The following is a 12538-nucleotide window of genomic DNA, read 5'->3' as shown; positions in this document are numbered from 1 at the left end:
GAATGTGCACCAAAAATTTGATTCAACATCACCTACATACTCACTTTGATGGCCGAATATATATATACATGTACAATCTCATCTATAACATCATCTAAACACCTAAATTCTTCTCATGCACACTTGATCGACTTTTTCCCAATCTAGCATAGCTTCACCTCTATTTGTAATATCATATAAATCCCCATGTGACTACATTTCTTAAGTTTAACATCTTAATGCCCATTATAGCCACTCCCATAATCTAAATCTAAAAATCGGCAACATCCCCTTTCAACTATGTTAGCCGAGCCCTCATCCTCTTCTTAGTCCTACATTCGGCACCTCCAACACCATGACTTAACAACTTCAACTTTCATGCTAACATAACAAGCAACTTAACACATTCATATAACTAACACGTTAATAGCATCAAGGTATCAACTAAAATTTTTAAGCTTCTTTGTCAAATCCCAACTCTCCAACAACCCCAAATCCAACCATGGGATAGATGGAATTCAAACTAACAACCAAAAATATACATGAATTTAAAGGAATAACTTCAACATACCTCAACCTAGATACAATTATGGCCGAATTTCTCCAAAGCTTTTCTCTCATTCTTTTACTTGGTTTTTCGGCTAAAGGATAGCAAGGATGAACACGCACTTTTGTTTTGTTCATTTTCTTATTATTAATCTTTATTTCTTCTCTATTTTAATTACTCACCAATATTAAATAATAAACAACATAACCTTGGAAGAATGAAGCCATGCTTGGCCGGCCACTCAACATAATTTGGGGCATTTTGACATGCAAACCCAAATTTTCATATTTCAATACTATTTGGTCCTTACTTATTTACCTATCAAATTTCCTAAGTCTCTCAACTAAATCCTTTCAAGCAAGATTCACATTCCTAAGATAAATATTAAAACATCAAATTTTTATACAAGTACTACCACACATATAAGGTATGCAAATAAAATTTTAACTAAATTTTATGACTCGGTTTTGTGGTCCCGAAACCACATTCCGACTAGGGTCAAATTAGGGCTGTTACAGTGGGAAATATCACAAACGTTGAAACCACTTGGGCAGTCACCAAGCGTCGCCCACCAAAGATATTAATTGCGAATATCAATGAATTAAATTTTGAGTTGGATGCCTTACATTTTTCTTAATTCTATATACGGACCTTACTAAATTCACCCGAACTTATAAGTTTTCTTCTTAAATGCAGGTTATTTAAAGATTCATGAATCGCGAGGGACCAAGCTAGAATTCTCTAGAAGCAAGACAAATTTTAAAAACTTGCATGTGTAAAGAAGGGCTCCCGTAGAGGCTCTGCTTAAGATATTTAGTCATTATTACGTTTTCAACTCCTTTTCCTGAAATTTTGTAATTTATCGATGAGAATTAAGCTTTAAGGTTTTTTTCTAGTTAATAGAAGTTGTTTCAGTACGTAAATTTAAATTAGCAAAGAAATTTCGTTGAGTCAATCGGGTTATTATTTCATTCGATACCCAAACTTGTGACCCCATTGTGACAGCCTTAAAACGACCCTAGTTGGAATGTGGTTTCGGGACCACAAAACCGAGGCATAAAAATAATTTTATATTTATTTTATTGCCTATAATGTGTGTTAACTCATGTGTGACATTTTTGATGTTTTGATTTAGAGTTATAAATGTGAATTTCACTAGAAAGGACCTAGTAGTAAACTTTGAAAGTATGATGGGGAAATGTGGGATGACTAATTAAAGCATGCATGCAAAACAATGGACTTGCATGTCAAATTTCCCCCCCCCAATAGCTAGTGGCCGGCCATGACAAGGAATTATGGGCAAAATCATGTCATGAAACATGTTTGGTAAGTGGGTTATGTTGGAAAAAATAAAATAAGGAGTATGGAATAAAAAAAAATGTGTGTGTGAAGGCTTCTCTCCCTCCCCATTGCCGTGTAGGTAGGAAAGAAAACAAAAAAATTTTGTTCATCCATTTCACTCTCTTTTTGGCTGAAAATACTAAGGATAAGGAAGGAGTTTTGCTTCATGCTTGGTTTGGAAGAGGATTAGGAAGGGGTTTGGCTATACTTGCATCAAGATTAAGGTATGTTTGATGTTGTGCCATGAGATTCATGCATGTTTTTGGTTGCTAACTTGATGTTCTTATTAGCCCATGGTTCAAATCTTTGTTATATCATGGGGATGGTATTTGGCCAAGGTGGATTTTGAGTTAATGCCATTGCATGTTAAATATGAAGCTTGATGATGATACATGTGATGGTGGATTGAGGACTCTTAGATTTTCTTTAAGCATTTTTGAATGAGATACTAAGTTCTTTGTGTAATCATGAACAAAATTATGGTGTCGTGATGTATTCGCCATGGTACATCCATAAGTGTGATTTATGCTCATTGCATGGAAAGTAAGATTTGTGTTTCAAATCATGTTCATGTTTAGTTACAATCAACTTGAGATTCGGCTCTAGCATATATATATGTATATATGTTTGAGCATGATGTATTGGTATGACATATATATACTATCTCAAGGTATATACTTACTTATGATGATGTTTCGTTATGAAAGAAATGATAGATGTGTATTGAGTTACAATATGGAATGCATTAGTTAGTAAAATGTATGCTGTTTTTGTGTGGTAATAAGTGTATAATTGGCCTCAACATGGACATGCATATTCGCCACATGAGGGAAATTGGTGTGCATGCATTCGGTTAGAGGCAAGCATATTGATGCCTATTCTTGGCTTAGAAAATTCGCTAAGAGGAACATTAACTAATGTGTTGAGTTCGGTTCATGATTTCGTACATATGCGACTTTGATGCCTAATGAGTATATATATTGGCTAAGTACCTTGAATTCCTCTTCGATGCTCAAATGATTAAATCAATTTATTTGTCAAATTAAGCTCAAGAGCAAAGGGAGCTAAATCCGATAAAGGGAAGGAAAAAGTAGTCGAGTAGCCATCGAAATCGCTCGACAACATCCAAGGTAAGTACTTGAGTAATAGAGCTTAAATTCAATTGATTAGATCATGTTTAAAGCAAATTAAAATCATGCTCTTTGTGTGTGGCTATTGAGCCGAAATTTCAAGTGTGAATAGTGCCTTGTGTTTGAGTTTTGCTAATGAAAATGAAATACGGATGTGTCATAATTTATTGATAATTGTGCTCGGTTATTCGAATGATGTCCGGGCTAAGTCCCGAAGGCTTTGTGCTAAGTGACTATATCCGGACTAGGATCCGAAGGCATTCGTGCGAGTTAATAAATCCGGGCTAAGCCCGAAGGCATTTGTGCAAGTTACTAAACCCGGGTTAAGTCCCGAAGGCATTCGTGCGAGTCACTATAACCGGGCTTCATCCCGAAGGCATTTGAGCGAGTCGTTATATCCGGTTAAATTCCGAAGGTACGTGATTCGAGAATGAGCGATCTTGCTGTAAAATTTTCAGTTAATACGCTTGAAAAATTCCATCAATGAGGTATGTTCGTATGTGCTTGAATTAGTTGATTCCCTTCGAATAATATTCGCTCAGTCGAGTAATGAGTTTCCGGTATTTGGCTAAGATGATCCCTTATGTGTGAACATAGGGGTTGGAATGTGAAATGAGTATGATATTGAGAATTTGTGCATATGAAATTATCCGTTAGCTTTATGAATGCTATGCTTTTGTTGTGCTGGAATCTCTTGCTCAAACTTACTAAGCATAAATTGCTTACTCCGTCTTCTCTGTTTCTCTGTTTTATAGATTTTGCTCGTTAGCTATCGGATTTGGGATCATCGAAGTCGAAGTCATCCACACTATCAAAGCCCCCATTTTGGTACAATTTTGGTTGAACTTTGAAATGGCATGTATAGGACTACCCTTTTGTTGAAGGTCATGTACCTTTCGGTTTTGTGTAAACTTGGATGGCCATGCGAAAATGGCTTATATACGTTTTTAGCCTAGTACCATAATCATTTGTTTGTTGATCATTATGAGGTATGGAATTGTTTTGAAACGATTAGCCATTGGGATGGTTAATCATGATCACACTTTGTGCTATGTATGAAAAAGGGGCCAAATTGAATCATGGAAATCATGAAATAGGTAAAGCCTACCTTAAAGGCAGATGCTGACAGCAGCAGTGATGTGGATGTGAAAAATAACTAAAAATAGTAGGAATGGTATTAAATAGTGAATAAATTATTTAAATTAACTTTGATGAATCTACTTTCATGTGGAAGAAACGAAACGGTCATATGAGTTATATGTTAAGAGATATTAAAGTTCTCGTGAAACAGGGCCAGAACGGTTTCTGGATCCCCTGTTCCGACTTTGGAAATTCATTGTAAATTAACCAGAGATAATTAGGAGTCATGCCATATATTTATAGATTCCTCTCTGAGTCTAGTTTCTATAGAAACAAATGGCATCAGTATTAAAGCCCTGTACAAGGAGATATTCAATTCATAACGCACGAAGGTCAGTGTAGTGGAACCCTAGAATAGGGGAGACTTTAACTAATAAACTGTACTAATTGGCCCGACCAAAAATTCTAGAAAAAAATCTGTAGATGGACATATGAGTCTAGTTTCAGGGAAAAATTACGAAACTAATTTTCGAGCTTTGACACTCAAGATATGATTTTTAAGGAGACAGTGATGCAGTGACCAGCTAGTCTGGAAATTTCTAAATGGACTGTGAAAATAGTTAAGTCTGTGTGCACCTTGTGTCCGATTCCGGTAACGGACTCGGGTACGGGGTGTTACACCCATACTCGTTAAAGACAAAGTAAAAGAATGGATGTAAGGGTAGATGGAACTCAACTTCGAACATATAGAGAGCAAGGAGGATACTGTCAGATTGTTCGCTGAATTAACACCTGCTGTAACAACCCATTTTTGGGTCAAATCAGAATAGTGGTTTCAGGACCAAAAATATGAAGTAGAAATATTTGTTTTACTATTTCTTTAAGGTTTACAGCATGATAGAATAATTGTGTGAAGATTTCGTTAAGAAATTTTATCAACTGAATACTCAATTTGACTAGAAGGACTAAATTGCAATAGGTGCAAAATTTGAGTTCTATAGGATAAAGGCAGTAAATTGTTATGAAATTCTAAATTAGAGGTCCTTAAATGGTAATTAGGCCATTATACTTAGTATGGACAAAAATGGACAAGGTTAGGGAAAACTTTTAAAGTTTAAGTGAAGGGCATTTTGGTAATCTAGTAAATAAAGACAAAATTAACAAATAAAAGTGTCCATCTTCTTCAATTTAGTCCCCCATAGCCGAAAATTGGAAGAGAAAACATAGCTAAGGTTTGGCCAAGCTTCCAAGCTCAATTGCAAGTCCGTCTTTGTCCTGTTTTTAATGGTTTTTACATTTTTGTGAATGTTGTAACTTGATCTAGCTATTGTAAGGACTAATTTAAAAGAAAATCAAAGTCTAAATTTTTTCCCATGTTGAATAAGCTTATATTTTGATGCTTAATGATAGAAAATGCATGTTTATTGTTAATTAAACAACATTTACAAAGTGATTTTTGATGAAAATGTCAAAAAGAGACCTATTTGTAAAAATATTATAAAATGTGTGGTAAAATGTGAATAAATGAAAATTGTAGGCTTTCATGAGCATGAAAAAGGTTCGGCTAGGCTTGGTTAATGAAGAAATCGAAATGAAAATCATGTTATGAGCCTAGGGACTAAAATGTAAAATGTCAAAAGTTTAGGGGTAAAAATATAATTTTTGCCATAGTGTGTTTTTGGGTTGAATTGAATAATGTGATGATTAAATAAGTTAAATTTAATATTATAGATTAAGAAAAATGAAGTTTGAGTTTAGAGCGGGGAAAGAATAAGGTTGTGGACTAAATTAAACTAATAACCATTTTTTGTAACTGAGGTAAGTTCGTATATTAAATCAGCTTTAACATAATTGTATTTAAATACTTTAATATTGCATGAATTGTATGATTGACTATGTGGAAGAGTTTAATTTTATGAACGAGTTTGACGATGATTCGACAAGTAAGAAATCCTGTTTGAACCTTCTAAATAGATTAGGATACAAGTGACATATCACTAGGGTTACCATGTCTTTTGTGATTATGTGACCCAGTGCTAGTCCTGTATGTCCTACCGGTAATACAGGCATATGTTGCGGTTACTTGACAGCTTGTGTGAGCAGCACCATAGAGCTATGTTTGGACTGACAGCTTGTGTGAGCACCACCGTATAGCTATGTCTGGACTGACAGCTTGTACGAGCAGGCCTGTCGATAGCTCAAGAGCGAGCAATTATGAGATATGAGACTTAAGTAGCATTGGCTACATATGTAGCACTTAGTGTGCAAAAATCCCGAGTATCCAACATTATTATTTTCGCGTAAATTCATTTTGAGAGGGTATAGGTATGTACATAAAGCTTATGTTTATTGAATCTTGATAAATGATGAATTCAAGGTAATTTTGTGAAGGAATGAATTATGATTGTGAAACTTATGGTAAATTATATCATCTTATATTTTATCCTTTGAACGTTGATTGTACGGTATGGCTTACTTGTTTCTTACATACGGGACTTACTAAGCTATATAGCTTACTCTATTTATTTTTCCATATTTTATAGCATCGCCAAGCTAGCTCGAATTGGGGATCATCGGATATTTGCCTCACACTATCAAAACTATCATTTTGGGTATTGATGAAATTTAGCATTTTGAGTATATGGCATGTATAGGGACTTGGTCATTTTGTTATACGTGTCATTATGAATTTGGCCAAATGTATTGGCTTGTAATTGTCAAAGGTTTGATGTGGCCTTTTGGCTAATTTTGGTTGAATCGATTGTAAGCTTATATGTTTTATATATGCATGTATGTGCCAATGCCTTGTTGGTGATATGTTTTTTCAATGCTTAGTAAATGGTTGAATGTGGCTCTTTGGTTTTTTTTTTTGAATGGTTAAGTTGGTATTTTGATATGTTAGAAGACTCAAACAAAACTTTGCTTGAAGAAGGTATTGGTGTTGATACTTGTGGTTGTAAAATTGGTATGATTTGGTTTGGTGGAATATGATGTTCTAAGTATGTTAAGTATTGACAATGAAATGATATGCTCTAGCCATGATTGTGGATGTTTTGGTTGCCTAAGTATGCCATGAATTGTGCCATTGAATTGGTGTAAGTGTAGGTGTAAATGAGGGTGGCAAGTAGCTTGGTAAATGGCCTTTATTTTGTCCATATGGGTAGACACACGAGCGTGTGTCTATGCTATGTGTGACACACGGCCTGTCCCATGTGCATGTGTTTTGGCCGTGTATCCACTGCACCTTATTTTTGAGGAATAGAATGCTCAGAACTGAGCACACAGACGTGTGTCATAGCCGTGTGAAGGACACGGCCTCAGGAACGGGAATGTGTCCCGACCGTGTGAAGTCTGCATCTATTTTATGAAAATTAAATTATCCACACGGCCTAGCACACGGGCATGTAACTTGGCCGTGTGACTTCAATTTGTTCATGACTTGCAGGTCAGAGAGTTACACGAGTTAGGGACACGGGCGTGTGTAGCCACATGGCCTGCCCACACGGGCATGTCCCAAAACCACACAGGCGTGTGACCCCTGTTTCTAGTAAAAATTTTCTAGGTTTTATAAAAATTCCTTAAGTTCTCAATTTTGTCCCAGACCACTTCTAATGTATGTTTTGTGCCTCGTAGGCTCGTATTAGGGACATTATGATTGAATACAAATGGTTTTAATTTGGATGCAAAATTTATGACTCTATTTATATGTTTCCTTGTGATGTAAGTCTGGAAATGCCTCCTACCCTATTCCAGCGTTGAAATACGAGTAAGGGATGTTACATTTAGTGGTGTCAGAGCTATGGTTTAGTCAATTCTCATTCTAACGTAGCGTGTGTGAGAGTCTAGCAATGCATGCCATATATAATTTGTGATAGTGTGATGATTCCTGACAATTTAAATTGTGTTTTTATCTAGTAAATGGATTCCAAGCGAGAGGTAGCTGATGATGTTGAAAGTAATGCGTCAGCTCCCGCCAAAGGGACAACGCTATCTAAAACTAGACCAGTAACGATTAGTCAGGGAGGAGAGGCTAAAGAAGCCTTCTTCCAAAGGATGAATGAGTGGTTTGCTGAGTATATTCGAACAAATTCAACTACCCAGCATCCTACACCCCACCTAACCCCTAACTGGTTCCTGTAGCTCCCCAAGGTGTGAAATTGATTAGACTGAACAACCCTCCAGTTGATAAGATTAGAAAATGAGGGGCTGAAGAATTTAGAGCCAATGTTGACGATAATCCTAAGAGGGCAGAGTTTTGGCTTGAGAACTTCATCAGTGTATTTAATGAGCTTTCTTAGACACTGGATGAGTGCTTGAATTGTGCTATATCACTACTGAGGTACTCAGCATACCAGTGGTGGAATACTCTTGTATCTGTAGTACAAGAAGGAATAGTTACCTGGGATTTCTTCTAAGAAGAGTTCAGAAACAAATATATCAGTCAACGGTTCATTGATCAGAAATGTAATGAGTTTTTAGAACTGAAACAAGGTCGTATATTTGTGATTGAATATGAGCGAGAGTTTGTCAGGCTCAATAAGTATGCTCGGGAATGTGTTTCCACTGAGGCTATCATGTGCATGAGATTCAAAGATGGGTTGAATGAAGATATTAGACTGCTAGTTGGAATTTTAAAGTTGAAAGAATTTATCGTGCTAGTTGACCGAGCTTGCAAAGCTGAAGAGTTGAGCAAGGAAAAGAGAAAAGATGAGTTTGAGGCTAGAGACTCAAGAAAAAGACCGATGAATAAGTCATTTCAATCTTTGTCAAAGAATTTGATGGTTTTGTATACTCATTTGAATGCTTCAGCTGGGTATCCCAATAGAGATTGTGGGAAGCATGATTCAGGTTCTAAGGCCCAAACTACGTCAATAGACCTGAATGTCAGCACTTTGGTAGACGACATCCCGAGGAGTGAAGGATGAATTATCGGGCTTGTTTTAAATGTGGATCCCAAGATCACTTCATTCCAGATTGCCCTGAAATGTCTGAGAAAGATAGTTTTTAGAATTCAAAGCCGAGTAACACTGCCACTAGAGGTAGGCCATCGAGAAATACTGGAAGTGGGAACAGTAGAAGAGGTGTGACAAAAGAGCTAACTGTGAAATCAGAAATCAAAGCACCTGCTAGAACCTACGCTATTCGCGCTCATGAAGATGCGTCATCTCCTGATGTTATTGCTGGTACATTTTCTCTTTATGATACTAATGTAGTTGCATTGATTGATCCTAAATCGACTCATTCTTATATTTTCAAGAATTTGGTATCTAGTAAGAATTTGCCTGTTGAGTCTATTGAGTATGTGATTAAGGTGTCGAACCCCTTAGGCAAATATCTTCTAGTTGATAAAGTTTGCAAGAGTTGTCCTTAATGATTCAGGGTCACTGTTTTCCGGCTGACTTAATGCTTCTACTGTTTAACGAGTTCGATGTAATTCTTGGAATGGATTGGTTGACCTACATGATGTCGTAGTGAATCGTAGATGAAAGATTATTGAATTGAATTGTCAAAGTAATGAAATTCTTCAGATTAAATCGAATGAATAGGTTGAGTTTCCTATTATGATTTCGGTGATGTCGGCTCAGAGGTATGTAAGAAAAGGTTGTGAGGCTTATCTTCTGTATGTACTGAATACGAAAGTGTCCGAATTGAAGATTGAATCTGTGTCGGTAGTTTTTGAATATTTGGATGTATTCCCAAAGGAGTTGCCTAGATTACCACCAATCAGAGAGGTTGAGTTTACTATTGATTTGGTATCGGGAACTTCACCGATATCGATAGCTCCATATAGGATGGCTCTGACTGAATTGAAAGAATTGAAGTCTCAGTTGCAATAGTTGACAGATAAGGGTTTTGCGAAATCAAGTTTTTCTCCTTAGGGTGCACCAGTGTTGTTCGTCAAGAAGAAGGACGGATCCATGAGACTTTGTATCGATTATCGTCAGCTTAACAAGATTACAATAAAGAACAAGTATCCTTTACTGTGAATTGATGATTTTTTCAATTAGTTGAAAGGGGCAACAATGGTCTCGAAGATTGATTTGAGGTCTGACTATTATTAGCTGAGAGTTAAAGACTTGGATGTGCTGAAAACCGCGTTCGGAATGAGGTACGACCATTATGAATTTCTTGTTATGCCTTTTGGATTAATTAATGCTCCTGTCGTTTTTATGGATTTGATGAATCGGATCTTTAGAATGTATTTGGACAAATTTGTAGTCATGTTTATTGATGACATCCTGATTTATTCCCGAGATGAGTCTGAGCATGCCGAACATTTAAGGACTGTATTGCAGACTTTAAGAGATAAGAAATTGTTTGCTAAGTTTAGCAAAAGTGAGTTTTGGCTCCGAGAAGTCGAATTCTTAGGGCATATTGCTTCAGCATAAGGTATAAGGGTTGATCCGAGTAAGATATCGGCAATTGTTGATTGCAAACCATCGAGGAATGTATCCGAGGTTAGAAGCTTTTTGGGCTTAGCCTATTGTTACCGATATTTTGTCAAGGGATTCTCGATTATTGCTACACTTATGACAAGATTGTTATGAAAGGATTTGAAATTCGAGTTGTCTGAGAAATGTCAAAAGATTTTTGAACAGTTGAAAACGTTGCTGACTGAGGCAGCGATGTTAGTGCAACCTGAGTCGAGGAAAGAGTTTGTGATTTTCAGCGATGCAATATTGAACGGTCTTGGTTGTGTGTTGATGCAAGAGGGTAAAGTGATAGCTTATGCCTCGAGATGGTTGAAACTGCACGAGAAGAATTATCCAACACACGGCTTGGAATTAGCTGCTACTATGGTTGCTTTAAAAATTTGGAGACACCGTTTATTTGGTGCAAAGTGTCGCATCTTTACTGATCACAATAGCTTAAAGTACTTGATGACTCGAACTGTTGAAAGATTATGAGTTAGTGATTGACTATCACCCAGAGAAGGCGAATGTAGTTGCAGATGTGTTAAGTAGAAATTCTTTGTTCGATTCAAGGGCAATGAATACACGGTTAACCTTATCCGATGATGGATCAATTTTGGCTAAGTTGAAAGCTAGACCAGTATTCCTTCAGCAAATTTATGAAGCTCAGAAATGCGACAAAAAAATTTAAGCTAAAAGAGTTCAGTGCGAATCGACTAGTGTTTCAAACTATCAGATTGGGATCGATGATTGTTTGATGTTCTGAGGTAGGATTTGTGTACCGAGAGACATTGAGCTTATTCAGAAAATTCTTCACAAAGCACACAGTGGTTGTCTGTCTGTTCATCCAAGAAATACGAAGATGTATAATGATTTGAAAATTTTATATTGGTGGTCGGGTATGAAATGAGATATTTCTAAATTCATATCGAGATGTTTAATTTATCAACAAGTAAAGGCTGAACATCAAGTACCTTCGGGTTTACTTTAGCCTGTGATGATTCCCGAGTAGAAATTGGACAAAATTACGACAGATTTTGTAGCTGGATTACCTCTGACTCCGAAGAAGAAAGATGTTGTTTGGGTCGTTGTTGATATATTGACGAATTTGACTCATTTTATTCTAGTATGTACCGACTATTCACTTGATAAGCTGCTAAATTGTACATTGCTAAGATTGTTAAATTGCACGGGGTTCCTATTTCTTTTATTTCGGATAGAGATCGGAGGTTTACGTCTCGATTTTGGAAAAGGTTGCAAGAGGCTTTGGGCACAAAGTTGAACTCTAGTATCGCATTTCATCCGCAAACCGATGGTCAATCTGAAAGAACGATTCAGGTTCTCGAAGATATGCTTTGCTGTTGTGTTTTCGAGTTCGAAGGTAGTTGGGAGAAATATCTACCTTTAGTCGAATTTGCTTATAACAACAATTCTCAATCGAGTATTAAGATAGCACTGTATGAAGCATTGTATGGCCGCAAGTGTCGAACATCGTTGTACTAGATCGAGCTTAGTGAGATACAGATTCATGGGGTTGATTTGGTCAGAGAAATTGAGGAGAAAGTGAAAGTAATTTATGATTGTTTGAAAGCAGCTTCGGATCGACAGAAATCGTACACAGATTTGAAACGAAAGGACATTGAATTTCAGGTCGGTGATAAAGTGTTTTTGAAAGTATCACCATGGAAGAAAACCCTTAGATTTGATCGCAAGGGTAAACTGAGCCCGCATTTTATTGGTTCATATGAGGTTATTGAAAGAATAGGGTTTGTGGCATATCAGTTACTTTATCAACAGAGTTAGAAAGGATCCACAATGTGTTTCATGTATCGATGTTGCGTCATAATCGATCAGATCCTTCGCACATGATTTCACTGACAGAGGTTGAGATTCGACTATGCTGAAGAACCAATCACGATTTTAGCTCTAGAAGTCTAACAATTCAGACATAAAAACATAGCCCTAGTGAAAGTTTTGTGGCAACGACATGGGGTTGAAGAGGCTACATGGGAACCCGAGGAAGCTATGAGAAAACAGTACCCTAACCT

This window comes from Gossypium arboreum, chromosome 12 (assembly GCF_025698485.1).
Source record: "Gossypium arboreum isolate Shixiya-1 chromosome 12, ASM2569848v2, whole genome shotgun sequence".
NCBI lineage: Eukaryota > Viridiplantae > Streptophyta > Magnoliopsida > Malvales > Malvaceae > Gossypium > Gossypium arboreum.
The sequence above is the reverse complement of the archived record's forward strand: the minus strand, read 5'-3'. Positions refer to the sequence as shown.